This window comes from Plectropomus leopardus, chromosome 7 (assembly GCF_026936395.1).
Source record: "Plectropomus leopardus strain MGB_pleo_1.0 chromosome 7, ASM2693639v1, whole genome shotgun sequence".
In the NCBI taxonomy this organism is placed as follows: Eukaryota; Metazoa; Chordata; class Actinopteri; order Perciformes; family Serranidae; genus Plectropomus; species Plectropomus leopardus.
This window is the reverse complement of record NC_142182.1, coordinates 5,175,943-5,189,500: the sequence shown is the minus strand read 5'-3', so window position 1 is coordinate 5,189,500 and position 13,558 is coordinate 5,175,943. Positions and strand designations below refer to the sequence as shown.

The window sequence follows — 13,558 nt, the reverse complement described above, 5'->3', positions numbered from 1 at the left end:
AACAGATGGTATTATGGGTGTCGCTGAGACTTGACAGACACCAGTATGACTCACACAGACTCCGATCACTCTGGCACACTGACCCACAGGCGCATACAGGCAGGCATATGTAGGCAACCACACACAGACACACACACACACACACACACACACACATACCTATGAAAACTACAACAGAGGGATTTGCTTGTGTCTTTTCCCCTTGAGTTAAGTTTAAGTTGTCAGTCTGTTTGTGTTCAGCCTTGGTGACTATAGCTACGTTCACACTGCAGGCCAAAGTGGTCCGAGTTTTTTTCCCCCTATGTGACCCAGATGTGATTGTTTAGTGACAATGTGAACAATACAAATGACATGGAATCTGATCTTTTTAAATTAGATTGGGGCAACTTTCATGTGTAGTTTTAAATCAGATACAGATCTGAATATTTTTAAATGCGACTTCAGTCTAAACAGCCGTGCAACCCATATTGGAATTTAATTTGACTTGTACGTCACTCTAGATCTATACTAGACTTGCTTCTTCTGGAGTCACTGCACAATAACTTAGAAACATGCAGGTCACATCAGTGGCCTTCATGTGTATTATAGACTTCTTGTCCTTGTTTACTTCTATATACACAGTGTGCTGTGTGTGACGTCTTGTTCTCTTGGGCATGCGGCCACATCAGGGCCATGACAGTTTGCATGAACAGCTGCTTTTTTATTTTTTAATTGCATTTATTGGCGGCCGACTTTTCCATTTTAAGAAGCTGTATTGAGTTTTGAAATGAGAGCGATGATACTGGTATCATATGAAACTAGAAGACTTAAACTAAACAATCCACAGGTAACCATGTCATGCTAGCTTCTCAGTAAAGGGGTAGAATAACACTCCAAAATTAGGCAAAATTTTGGTGATGGAAAAATGCCATTGTCATTTCATATTTGACCTCTGACCTCCAGATATCTGAATGGAAAAGGGTTCTGTGGATACCCATGAGTCTCCCCTTTACAGACATGCCCACTTTATGTTAGTCCCATTTGTTATAATTTGATTCCTAATCAAGACAAATTGTTAAAAATTGCTTTACCTTGTCAATGTGGACTTCATAACTGCTTAGAAATGCAATTTAAAAGTGTGATTAACTATTTCAATTCTGCGATCAGTTGTGATAAAAAAAAAAATAATAATAATTTGACAGCCCTACTTAGAATACTAGATTTTGTGCTGAATCTTTTGTGGAGAAATCTGTAGAGATTAATCATTACGTTTTTTGGGGGGTTTTTTTCATATATTAAAGTTTCATTTCATACATTCAAGTTTAATTCCATATATTTAAATTTATTTTTATCCCCACTTTCATTCTTTGCATTCTGACTTTCTAAACATTGTCACTGCACACTATCTTTTTTTTGGCTGCCCTGCATGGCTGTCAGGCTCGGTGGGTTGGGCTTACCTGGTGGTGGAGCCTGTGGGAGTTTGAAAGGGGGCAGGCAGAAGTAATTAAGAGAGATGATTCAGACCAGGTGTGCTGCCCCAATGGAGAAAAGATGTTTTCTGAGTGCTGCATGGAAGACACACTGTTGAGTTTCCTCTCGTGGAGTTTTGTTTTCTGTCATCGTCAGTGTGTTAAATGTTTACAAATGAACTGAACTGAGTGCTGAAGCGAAGCAATGTTCATGGAGGGCGAGCTGACCTAGTGAAGGCAACAGTGAGGCAACAGGTAAGCCCAAATCCCTCACTTTTAGACCACTTTAAGGCAGCCAAGCCCTGGAAGCTTTAGACAAGTGTTCATAGAAAGTTTGCTGTGACAACAAGTATTCAAACTTTCTTTGTAGATATTCTGAGTTTGATTACATATATTTTAAGTTTAATTCCATAAATTCCAATTTAATTCCATATGTACCCTGAATTTCATTCTATATTCTATTCTGCCTTTCTTTCCATATATCCAAGGTTCATATTTCTTTGCTTCTTCTTACATTTTTCTTTTATCTTGTTATCTCTGTCCTTCTCCTGATCTCTGTCTCTGTCTCTCTCTCTCTTTCTCTCATCTCACTCTGTTCTCCAGCTGCTCACTGAGCTGTGTGTTTATTTGACACATTGAACTGTTTTGAAGCCAATAACCTTTCAGCATGTCTCCGACAGTAAGCGCTCATGAAGCTTAAAGAGGCCAACACACTCTCACATGTCCAATTGCATATACTTTTTTTAAAAATACGGATATGCATGCATATATCCATGTATGAGTGTAATGTAAAAACAGCATGTAAACACAGACAACTTTTAACAGACATTACAATAGACATATCACTTCTACAGCTTATAGCAGGCTTAAATGCATCACTTGTGTCTTGTTCTCTACCTTATCAACTTGCAGATACCTCATCACTTCATGACATGTGAGTATCCACAACATATCCATATATATTGTAAGAACAGCATGATAAAATGTAAACACATGGTAAAACATTTTATATAGCATCATTGTAAGCCTGCATATCGCTTTTTACCTTCACCACTGTTCAGGGCTACTTAGTGCAAAATAATGTACATTTTAATACCCTTCTGTGCACAAATCTGTACACATTGTATATATGTCAGTTGTCTGATTAAATCTGATGTCAAAGGCAGCACCAAACCATCTGCAAGCAAGGTCTTACTAACCCATGAAACACATTCAATTGCAATAATAGTGTAAATGCCTCTCATCATCAGTTTAATTATTATTATTTTTTGGGCTGTTTATCCTGGTATTTTATTTCCTACAGTTAGTGGCAGTAATCTGAGAGGCGGAACTAATCACCGCTACGCGAGTGCTCCGCCCGGAATTAATTATGCGAACACCTGCTGAGCGTCGCGCCAAAACACGCAGAAATGAGGAAACGGTCAGAGTTAAGTAAATAAACGCGAACAGATACACATAAGAGGAGGAATACAAGGAGAAGAAAAGGCAAGAAAGATTTAGGCCCTCTTCAGAGGATAAGCAGCCTACGAGGTATGTTGATTGTAGTTTTGTTTATTATATTTATTTTAACAACTATGAGTTTAATGTTACAGGTGTTTTTGGCTGTTGTATTTTGAGCAATATTACATGCTAGGTGGGTGTATGTAATTTTAAAGTACAGAGGAAAGTGTTTTTGCAAGTGAATAATCACTTGAAGGCAAGCTAGAAGTTATTTTTCCTTGTAGGACATTTATACATGCATTTTATTTATTGTAATTTGTATTTTTTCTTTTTCTCCATTTACTTCAGTACTCACAGGTTGGTTTTTTGAATGGATCAAATTCAGTATTTTAATCAAGACCTTGTGCCTATTCTTGGAGGGTGCTACAGATAGGATTATTTTTGTCTCTATTTCTCAGAATTAAGAAGTATAATAATATTTGAAAACTGCATGCAAATATATGTCAGTCTCTCACGGAGGTCTGACACCCACACAGGTGATTTCAGTTAGTCTAGCTGATTAGACTTGTGAGGTTAAAGTTGGGTGCAGTTTAATAAGCATTTCACCGATATAAAGGAGTCCCCACATAAGACTAGGCCGCCTCAGCAGCAAAAAGACGCAAATACTTTTTAAATTGATGCTACATGACAAGAGAAAAAAGAGAAAATGGACTGTTGCATTGGCTTTTTTTAAAAGATAGACAACCTAAAACTGCATCATGCAGACCACTAAATAGTCTCGCTGGTAGATGTTCTGCAACCTCTGTCATCGGACACAATGGCAGCCGGTGGGATCTCCTGTTACAGTTAAACACTGGAGCTAAAACATGTTTCTAAGAACACTTGAGGCAAAAAATATGCAACTCAGTCACAGAATTTCGGTTTATATTTCATCAGTGCCTAGTTTTACTGAGTTTTTTGGCCTTTTCATTGCAGGATTTAGTATGATAGCACTTACCACACCTACAGAGCGCACTTGGACAGAGCCTCAGGAGTAAAAAAAAAAAAAAAGTTTTTCTCCGAAAACCCACCGAAACAAACTTTATTTAAAAATTGTATGATACAATAACACTATAACACTCAAGGCCAGCTGTACAGTCCATGAATGAAAAGCTCTGGTCGTGTTTCAGCGGATGGTAGACAGAGGTCCCCTCACAGCGTCCCTTTCTTAGATGGCTGTAACTGCCATTTGCTGTTGCACTGCTTATGTTTGGCATTTCTAAATATGATCTTTTATAACAGCATGTCCATGCAACTGAAAAATGTAGGCTACTCTTATTTTCTCATCTGTCACACGGTGCCACTCTGTCAGTGACCTTCAGGATCTGACTTTTCAGGATCCGTCTGCATCAGCTGCTCATGATCAGGGATGCCGTTACTGGGATGATGTCATGGTGGGATGAACCAGCCCATTATCTTGATGTCAACAAATGCACAGGGTGGGACGACGCAGTGAGTTTACACAACTCTACATGTCAAACAACACCTAAAATGCTTAGGATTAGACAATAAAGTCACAGATGGTTAGGTTTAGGCAAAAAATCCACACAGGAAGCCAACTCCTGACTCCCACACGAAAGTAAGTTTGTTTTGTTAGTTTTGTTTATGGGACTCATCCACCTCCCCACCTGCCTGCTCTGAAAGTGCACTCGCACTTCTTACATTATGTTGTTACCAGCGGAGTTATTACCTGACGCTGTCCTTCAGCGTTTCATGTGCAGGCAACCGGTTCTGTACAGCTGCGTTCTCAATGCACCTTGCATGTGGACGTGTCCAGTGCCACCTGGCCGTCCGTCAGCATACAATAACAGAGCCACCGGTTCTATTTGAGTGCGTTCTCCTCTGACACCACCCAGCCGTGTTCTGGATGGACGTGGAAGGTGGCTTTTAGCGTCATGCTCATACACTGAAAATACTGACAGAGCACACGTATTTGATGAGTCGCAGTGAGAGCGGGCTGGTATTTTTGTTGCTAGGTACTTTATGAATATTAGAGTAAGCCTGCTGGAGCTCTTTAAAAAAGACTGACTCTGTCATCGGTATGACAGTGAACCTTTAGCGTACTGTCAGGTTCTTTCAGAAAGAGCTGCAAGTGTCACAGCAACACCCATGACAATGATACACATACGTACTGACGTAAAACTCAATCCAGTTTCAGGTCGAGTCTCAAAATGTTCCAAGTCCAGTAGTTTTGGTAAAGTTCTTGCTCAACAGTGAGACTGCTGACACTGTGAGGGAGCGATGCATGAAAACTTCTTCAGACCGTGTAAGACTCTGTCATTGTCGAGTCTAAACTTAGGAATTACATGAATATATGAATCCTGCTTTAGGTTGCAATACACACACAGTATTTGAACCGTGAGCCAGTGTGTCTCAATGCTCCCGCCATGGATGCATTAAAGTCTTCACTGACACACAAGGGCGCTGTGCCTGCTGTATATCATTACTGTTAACATCTGCATAAATCTAAATAAAACTCTAATTTGATCTCAGCAGCCAACAGGTCCGGGTTCAGTCCTGACCGCCCTCTCTCTCCCTGGAGCCTACATCCTGCTCCAGATTTGCATAAATGAATGATGATTATGAATATGTGGCAAATATGCAAATTAGCTAATTATGATTGATCAGCTGATTGATTGCTGTTGCCTTTGTCGGTACACTGCTTTCTCCCACGTGTCACTTTCTGTCCCTTTGCAAGCAGACCTTCCGTTCCTTCGGAAATGGCTTGTCGTGGCATATGTCGCTGATTGACAGGTGTGGGGGCAGGGCGAGAGGTTTGTGTGTGTGTGTGTGTGTGTGTGTGTGTGTGTGTGTGTGTGTGTGTGTGTGTGTGTGTGTGTGTGTGTGTGTGTGTGTGTGTGTGTGTGTGTGTGTGTGTGTGTGTGTGTGTCCTGCAAGGCAGTAATTATAATATATTGGACACATCTCCACAATATTCAATTATGCTAAAAATGTATAAAAATAAATTAAAAAATGCAATGCTACGACAGGCAACCTCACACTGCTATCCGAAGTAATCATTAGCAGATGTAATCATAATCATAAACACACTTAACAAATTACCATTACTATTGTCGCTGCTGGTTCTGTGCTACACTGCTGTGGGTCACTGACGTATTAAGAGACCTAAATGCAGCAGGCACATTCACGCTGAGATGAGGATGTGTTGGGCCCAGTTTTCCACACTCTTTATACTACATCAGTTGATCTCAGCGTCAGGTATTGCTGCACATGGGTTCACATCGGAGTTAGTTTACAGCCCAGTGCGTCTCACAAAGACAAAAAAGGCTGCCTTTGGTGTAGATACCACATGCCAGGTGGTGTGACAAAGTGTCAGTATTTCATCACCTGGGAATGAGAACTGGTTGGTGTTGCTATACCCCCTCACACCTTTCCCCCGAATAAATATACAAAAAGATGAGATCCGAAGTCTTTTATGCTGCTGACATGTCACCTTTCAGCTCTCATACATAAAACACACACATATATATGCACAAAAAAGTGCACACATGCATACACCCCCACACACACATACACGTGGAAGCTCAACATGTGAAAACCTCTGTCTCTCACACTGATGCATTCAATCTGCAGAGCCTTTTGATTCGTCCAAGGGCACACCTGAACATGTGCCCACACACACACTGTCTTACACACACATGCACGCATACACAGTGTATCTCCTACACTCTCTCACCCCCCCCCACCCGTCTCTCTCTCTCTCTGGCCAGAGGAGAGGCTGGGCCGGTGTCTAGTCATGGCCTGACAGTGTAGGGAGGGCCACAAAGGTGAGTGGGAGTTGATTGAGTTTGCTCAGCTACAGCCCATGGGACTGCAGACAATATTACAGGACTCACACTCTCGCCCGCGCACACACACACATGCATCTGAAGAGCGGCCAGCTACTACACACTCAATTTAATCAGGGCTTATGTCTATGGAAGTGAGCATATGTGACCTCTTCTGTTTCTGTGCTTTCCTCTCCGCCTGCCTCTCTGTCTATCACTGTATCACTCTGTCCGTCTCATGGCTTCCTACTTCCCTCTTTGTCTGACTGCCTGTCGTCTTTGATACATATCCTCTTTCTCACCTTATCTATCACTGTATATACATCTTTAGGAAATGACGAAGCATATCCTTTTGCATTAGGTGAAGTGCAAATCCAGTGTGATAATCAAGCGGTTATACATCTCTAACTTTCACAGAACTTAACTTGGCCTTGATTAAAAAACATCCCACCTTGCGTCTACCAGGAATCAAATGGATGCAGATTGTTTAGCGAAGCAAAAATAGTTGAACTGTGGTTGCAAAACCTGTCTGACAATCAAGGTGCTCCACACTGCTCTCACACATAAAGTTCTTTAGAAAAGTCTATGCATGTTGTCCTGGAAAGAACGGCTTTCCTCTGCAGTTTTTACTGACTGTTACATACCGTCGGTGTTCAGGGGCACGGTGAGGGCGGAGTCGGCGAGAGGGAAAACGTTCCTTACCTCCTGTAAATCAGGGACACTCGACTTGCTTTGCTAGGGATCCACTTTTACAAAATGTAAGGAGGCCAGGGTCCAGTCCCAGCAACCCCATGTTTCTAGGACTTTCTGAGATTTTAAGCGGTTTCTCAGATTTTAGGACATTCTGAGGATTTTATGACATTTCTCTAATTTTGGGACGTTTTGAGGATTTTTTGGCATTTCTCTGATTTTAGGGTGTTTCTAGGATTTTATGATGTTTTTGAATGTTACAGTGTTTGTCGGATCTCAAGATGTGTCTTGGATATTAGGACATTTTCAGCATTTTAGGACCTCTCTGGGATTTTATGATGTTTCTGATTTTAGGACGTTTCAAGGTTTTAAGGACTTTTCTAGTAATTTAGGACATTAGGGGCTTTACTAGGATACTTTTGCTGGCCATTTTTTTTTGATAAACAAGCTCTATTTTTATAATGTTTCATGCATCTGGTACCTTTTGCAGACTTATGTACAAAAACATTTCCCAGTGTGAACCACTTTGTTTCTATCGTGAATTAGAAAATTGTTTGGGGGGCCACAAGCAACCTATCTGGGGGCTGGATTTCACCCGAGGGCCATACATTGAGTATCACTGCTGTGAATAGTTTGAAAGTATAGTTTTTAATTTCACATTAGAAACATAATTACATTTACTTTATATATGACTGATTAAACTTACCATAATATGAGTATAATAAAGACTTAACATTATGATGTAATTGCGTGTTTTAGTGAATTCCATGCACTTTTTGAGACAGTATAACAATGTTACTCAACACCATTAGCTTGTGTTTTGACAATGTAAATATCCCAAACTCAACAACTACAGGTCCTTGGAGTCTCATGTCTTTTTTAAAATAGTGACTAAACAGTCTTACATTGTTAGATCAGTGTTAAACCATTTTGTTTAATCAGGAGCAGCCCTGAAACCTCCAAACCCACCACACACCGAAATAATCAATAATTTAAAAGTGTACAGAGGCAGCATATTTTCACATTTAACTGGATACATTAGGGGTTAATTTCAGCAAAACCAGAGTGATTGCTGGAAGAGTGGAAAGATAAAACAAGGTCGATTTTATGAGTTTATTTTGCCTCTGTCAATTTTGAAAGAAGTGTGTTTTAAAATTACAAAATTAGTGTTTATTTGAAAGGAGTCTGGTGGGTTTGATGACAGCGAGTTTGGTGTTGTTTCTGGCTAAACAAAAAGCATCTTTTTTTTATCAAAAAGGTCTCTGCTTTGGGGGATCCTTTCAATTATCTTATCAGACACTTAACATAATAATCTGAGCCTGTCAGTGGCAAAAGCACACTTTTTTTAGAGGATGTAAACTGATGGCGGTAACATGTCCTGAGTGTTTACATTACAAATTTAAAAAAGATTACTCCCATTACTCTATAAAAACATAGGAAATAGGATAAGATATCCTTTAACTCAAGATTTTTAAGTTAATTTGACGCACAGAAAGCAACACAGCAACTCTTCAGCACACTAGAAAGTGCTTTGTTTTCCTCCTCGCTGTAAAACAATGTGACATTTCATGGGTGTTTCCATAAATACCAGCTGTATTTGTACTGTAGACAAAAACTGTATTACTAGTACCAAAGTGTGTACATATTAAATTCTGGTGTAAAGATTGAGGGCGAAATATGACTTTTCAGATGTGTGTATTGGAAAATTGTATTATGTGTGCATGTGCGGATGTCATGCTGTTACATACGCCTGTGTGTGTGTGTGTGTGTGTGTGTGTGTGTGTGTGTGTGTGTGTGTGTGTGTGTGTGTGTGTGTGTGTGTGTGTGTGTGTGTGTGTGTGTATGTGTGTGTTAATGAAGTCTCTCTGGGGGAATATAATTGCAGCATTCAGGTCATTTTTCCAGAAAGCCTTCAATTAACTGAATCAGAGCGCTGCCCTCTTCTCTCCTCTTCTCTTCTTGTCCCTTCTCTCATCTCTCCTCCCCTCTGTCTCATCCCATCTTCTCTCCTTTCGTCTCTTCCTCTCCCCAATCAGATTCCTTAACATCTCTCCGTCTGTACCTTCTGCAGCGCTCCTCCTTGATTCTGCGCAGCTCCCGTCAAGGATCACTTTTAATGATGAGGTTTGAACGCAACGGGACAAAGGCTTTGAAGTGGGGGGAGCCATACAGGGTGTGTGTGTGTGTGTGTGTGTGTGTGTGTGTGTGTGTGTGTGTGTGTGTGTGTGTGTGTGTGTGTGTGTGTGTGTGTGTGTGTGCGCGCGCGCGCGCACGTGTCTTTTATCATGAGGAAATACATTGGATTATGTAACGCACACAGCGACAGAGGCTTGGGTGTGGTTGTTCTGTTTGTGTATCTATTTTGCCTTTGTATGAACTTCCCCTCCATTTTGCCATTTTAATATTTAAAAAGTAAAATAAATAAATAACATGCACTACATATATAAGTAATTTGGTTGGGGAAAGATAGTTCAAGTCAAGTATGGTATTTGAATGAAATGTATTACAGTAACATATACCTAAGATATAAAGAAAATATATTGTTGACTATAAAAATTAAAACTGGAAAACTTTTTTATAAAATTGTGTTAACACTGAAGACACTTAACATGTTAGGTTATGACTTTGCCTGTCAGTCATACGCCACACATGATGACCCTATCGCTACATCAACAGTAGCTCTTGATTTTCCTGTCTGCAAAATTGTACATCATCTCTGTTAATTAAAAAAAAAAAAGATAATTAATGATATTCTTTGTTGAGCCACATTCTTCATAAGTTCATGCTAAATATAATACATCTTCAAAAATGTAGGCTATTTATCTGTTTTTTTTTCTGGTTTTTTTTTTTCACTATTTGGCCTGACACTTGAAATAAAGCTAAAAGCAATGATTTTACACTGTGTGATAATCGAATATCTGTGTAAAATGGTGAGTCTGATAGAGCTGCGTGATTATGGCCGAAATGATGATCAAAATTATTTTGATCGTTTTTGAGATTGTGACTATTTCTCACGATAATTAACAAATTTTTAGAACAAAATATTCTTTTTACACACATTCACATTTAAATAAACATTTTCATGTTGTGCTTCCAACTAATGTATTGATTTTTTGCATTAAAATAAGGCTTAAAATAAGTTAAATTATTCAGTTGAATTTAGTGCATCTCCTAGAAGCAATGAAAAATATATACAAAAAAACAATATACCAAAAGTTTAATCATCACAGCGCTGCTTTCACTTTCCCCTTTTGTTATTTCTGCCTGCGAATTAACAAATCAGACTTAAAATAGGTTCCTTCTTCACCTGAATCTGTGCCTCATAAATGGATACATATCTGCCGCTGTTTTTTTGTTTGTTTGTTTGTTTGTTTGTTTCGTTCATCACTGTACCGTGATGTGCTGCAGTGTTGTCATAGATGTCTGAGTTGCTGATGGGGATTAGCGTTAACTGTTCGGTGACATTACCAACGTTACTTTTCTCAGTCTCTGAACATTCAACGTACTGCGGTGTTTTTTATTGTTGTTGTTGTTTTGTTTTCAGGTTATTTAACAAGTTGTTTTGCCTTGGGGCGCAGACACAGTTAACACACTCTTGGAGTATGATTTGTTCTCTCCTAAATCTCAAATACTTCCGAACAACAGATGATGAGGGTTAATGATGAATGATTTTCTCCTGCTGTCTGCAGTGACAACATTCAGGAAAGTTCTTCACAGGCTGCCACTGCAGGTCGTGGCAGCATGACAACTCTTCAAAAGTGGAGACTGTTTGTTTACGGAGCATTTAATTTGAACTGCAGCGGAGTTTTCCGTGAGCAGAGCATACATTTTAAACCTCAATTATGCAGTTGATCATGTTCATTTAAATGTGGGAAGCCAAAATCGTGATTAATATTTGATTTATTGTGTGGCCCCAAATCTAATAAGAAAACCTTTCTTCAGATTTAAACACTAAAACCTGAGAATGTTTTGTACTGTCAAAAGTCTTTTCAAAGTAAGCTCTCTTTGGCTTTTTATTCATCTCAATGGCAGAGAAAACTAGATATTTATTTGGGATAGCTTTCGATATTTAGACAGATTCTTATTCATAATGTCCCCTGTTCCTCAGCTTACCTGTTCCTTTGACAAATTAAGAGTAATGTTGCAATATCCATTGCAACATTTCTATTCAATAATTCTCAGTATTGCATCTAAACAGCCTGCCCTTAATTGGGAGACTCGATAAAACCAAGCCAGAAACGCCACGTAAGTAACCACGATTTGCTACTAATAGTTTTAATTGTATTTTTCCCTTGAAGCCACAAGAAGACACAAGCCACGCTTTAGTTTCTCTCTCTGCTCATTCAATGTCTCTCCAGAGTAAAGCTGAGCGTTGGCAGACTCTCCTCCACGTCCGCTTCCCTTCAGGAATAGTATTGGCATTCACCTTCGTCACATACACCGTCCAACTCTAGAAGTACGCAGTAATAGTCACCTTTTCTCTCACTCCCTCTTTGCCTCTCCCAACCTGCCATCCCCACAGCTTCCTCCCTCTCTCTCTCTCTCTCTCTCTCTCTCTCTCTCTCTCTCTCTCTCTCTCTCTCTCTCTCTCTCTCTCTCTCTCTCTCTTTTTCTCTCCCCATCTAAAGGTGAATGTTAGCGGTCATTGTCGGCAGATCTGCCCAGAAAATTGAATCAGCCAGCAGGTTGGGGGCCAGGGAGGCACAAGTGCCAAGCTCTACACCGATTTAATTCTGTGTGTGTGTGTGTGTGTGTGTGTGTGTGTGTGTGTGTGTGCGCGCGCGCGCGCTCGTGTGTATGTGTCCACATTTGTCTATACAGATGTGCGTACGTGTCTATACTACATATGCAGCATTGTGTACCTATGGCTCTATACTGCGGAGAAATACTCTTGGAAATCTGTGACCAACTGACTGTGAGCCCCCATCAGTAGCTGTATTTTCTATTATTTTTTATTTCATTCTATTGTAATTGTAATGTGAATGTAGGATAAGATTAAAGGGTCATCTCAGCCAAAAATCAAATACATATTTTTCCACTTACCTGTTGTGCTATTTATCAATCTCAATTGCTTAAGTGTGAGCTGCAAAATGTTTGAGATATTGGTCGTAGTGATGCCTTCTCTCAAATCCGATGACACTTAAAGACATCAATAAAAATGAATAACTTTTTTAAAAAAACTATTAATTATTTTGTTTTTACTAAACTAACCAAACACTTTATCAGGCCCAAGAAAGTGTGCATCCACTCATGGATGAACAAGCCCCCAGGAAGTGTGCCATGCTTTTTAGCAAATTTAACATAGTGGCCAAAAGTGGAATTACACCGTCCAGGTCCTTAAATGATGCCCTCAGGCCTAGAAAGACCTTTTCTCATTGACTGGGAAAGAGACGTCTGTAAATCAACGGATGAGTTTTTGTGAGCGTCAGCACCTCGGCAAAATGATTCATTTCACTATCAAGATAAAATCTATTCAGTTCAATAACATTTCTAAACTGGAACTCAGTCGCTCCACCAGTGGAAGTTACCCACTCGGGCACACTGCGCATGCTCTATGCACCCAAAATGTGGAAGATCCGGGTGTTTTCATACCGCATAAATAGGGCATATTTTGCTTCATGTGCCACTGATCTGCTTTCATAGGAATGAACAGTTGTTGCCTAAACCTACTCGTGCTTTTGTTGCTTAAACCTAACCGCGTTCTCATCCCAACTCGTCACGTGGTGCCGCTCTGTCTGGACCTCTCCGTGTCTACTCATGACGTTTTAGGCATCCTTCTGCATCAGCTGTTTATGCTCCGGGATAACGTTACGGTGATGTCAACAAATGCACACAGTGGGATGATGCTGCACGGCCCTTTTGTTTTCACAACAGTGCGGACTGTCATAATGGTTAGGATTAGGCAACAAAGTCACATGGTAAGATGTAGAAAAAAAACACAGACACACGGGAAGCGACCTCCGGACTCTCGTCCAAAATTCAATTGTTTGTGAGACCCATCCACCTCCCCACCTGCCCGCGTATGAGTGCACTCACACTTGTTATATTACGTGGTTACCCCCAGCATTATTACCTGACGTGATCCTTCAGCGTTTCATGCGCATGTCCGGCCGCATCCTCAAATGACGCTGCACGTGTACGTTGCATGAGGAC

The 13,558-nt window shown here is 40.2% G+C and overlaps 1 long non-coding RNA gene across 1 annotated transcript in view; it reads left to right on the top strand.

The window, feature by feature from the left end:
- The first annotated feature begins 2,805 nt into the window (after nt 1–2,805).
- The window catches only part of LOC148189089 (uncharacterized), a 53,134-nt gene continuing 42,381 nt past the window's right edge, over nt 2,806–13,558 (top strand). The window contains exons 1-2 of the long non-coding RNA XR_015776911.1: nt 2,806–2,978; nt 4,265–4,379. This is a non-coding gene — a long non-coding RNA (uncharacterized LOC148189089). The remainder of the gene's footprint in view (nt 2,979–4,264; nt 4,380–13,558) is intronic.